This window comes from Arachis duranensis, chromosome 10, assembly GCF_000817695.3.
Source record: "Arachis duranensis cultivar V14167 chromosome 10, aradu.V14167.gnm2.J7QH, whole genome shotgun sequence".
Classification (NCBI taxonomy): Eukaryota; Viridiplantae; Streptophyta; class Magnoliopsida; order Fabales; family Fabaceae; genus Arachis; species Arachis duranensis.
Genome location: NC_029781.3, coordinates 18517684 through 18519638, shown reverse-complemented (window position 1 = coordinate 18519638; position 1955 = coordinate 18517684).

Genomic DNA, 1955 nt, shown 5'->3' with positions numbered 1-1955 from the left:
CATTGGAGTGCAATGTTGGGCCACTAACTTTGGCTCCAACATTGCAACAGTAGTTTGAGTTGTAGTTGGACCTCCAACTACAACTCCAACTATAGCTCCAACTATGGAACTTTCTCTTGGCACGTTTGTGGTCCAACTTTCACCAACTTTGCCACCAACGTTAGTTCCATCTTTTTTCATACCAACGTTGAATCATCATTAATATTTTCTTCAACGTTGGGTCTTTGATAATTGAACACCAACGTTAGTTCACCTCCTTGCTTTCCTCTGCTTCTATTTTACCTATCATCAAGCAAATAATTGTATCAAACTAATATACAAAATGATCTTTATATACTAAGTGTGCTAATAATACTCAAAATTAAATCTTCACCTAGTGGGATCTATTTTATCATAGTTTTCTTGTATATTAGCTAAAATTCACCTATGCTTGAGATCTTTCCTAATGCAGAGATTTTTCATGATTTTACTCATTTATTAACAAAATTTGTATGAAAATTAAACTAAAATCTACTAAAAGAACTACCAAAAATAGATAATGATGCACCCGCATCACAATACCAAACTTAAATCTTGCTTGTCCCCAAGCAAGGAAAGAATTATACACAAAGGATTCATTCTATGGGAGTGTGCTGAAGAATTTTCTTATGCTGCTTTAGTGAGTGAAGTGACTAAGTGATAATGGGGGCCAACTCTAAGTGTATGCTTATGTAAGCATTTCAGTGTTTATTAGTCCTTACATCTTGGAAGTCTTAGATCTTGGGAGTGTCATTCGAATGGTATTATGGAGTACTCTTTATAGATTATCACCTTGAAGCAGTATTTACTCCCAATCCAGTTGGGTTAAGGTATTAGGTGATGAAGCACCCCTTAGGATTTACTCACTCAAGCCTCTCTCTTTGACACAAATCCACCACAAGCATGTAACTAGGATAATAACTCTTTGAGTTTTTGTATCTTTCTTTTTCTTCTTAGAAATTGATGCTTAGAGCCTTGGGTTGATTCTTTATTTTTCTTTATTTTTTGTTTTGTTTACTACTTCTTCGATCAATAGATTTTTGAGAATATCCATACCACTTCTCCAAAGTTCAATTCCTGTCTATGAGCTCCCATGCAAGTTTTCACAAATATGCAACTTTAATACACAATCATACAATCAGAACCATTTCTCTTAATCTTTTAGCTTGTCTTAAAATTGATAAAATTTCTCAACACTTTCCTTTCAAAAGAATGATTTCTTTGATGCAATTTTAAGTATAGCGGGTGCAAGTAGACTCAAGATGAAGGTGCAATGATAAGAAATGAATCATGCTTGTTACTAAGTTATTGATATTATATTGGTGGGCGAAATCGTGATTCATTCTTTTCACTTCAACAATCCAAGGTAATGGCTCCAAAGACTTGGTGCACAGAACCATGGTCCAAAATTAACTTCACAGTCTCGCTCAACTAACCAGCAAGTGCACTGGGTCGTCCAAGTAGTACCTTACGTGAGTAAGGGTCGATCCCACAGAGATTGTTGGTATGAAGCAAGCTATGGTCACCTTGTAAATCTCAGTCAGGTGGATTCAAGTATAATTGGATTATTGGTTTAAATTTGATTAATGGAATAAATAGAAAATAAAGATAAATAAACTAAGATAGAAATATTTATGTAAATTAATAGTGGGAATTTCAGATAGGCGTATGGAGATGCTGTGCTCTTCTCGAATTTCTACTTTCTTATTACATTCATCCGATCCTTCTTACTCCTTTCCATGGCAAGCTGTATGTAGGGCATCACCGTTGTCAACGGCTACATCCCATCCTCTCAGTGAAAACGTTCCTATGCTCTGTCACAGCACGGCTAATCATCTGTCGGTTCTCAATCAGGTTGGAATAGAATCCATTGATTCTTTTGCGTTTGTCATCACACCCAGCCTTCAGGAGTTTGAAGCTCGACACAGTCATTCAAT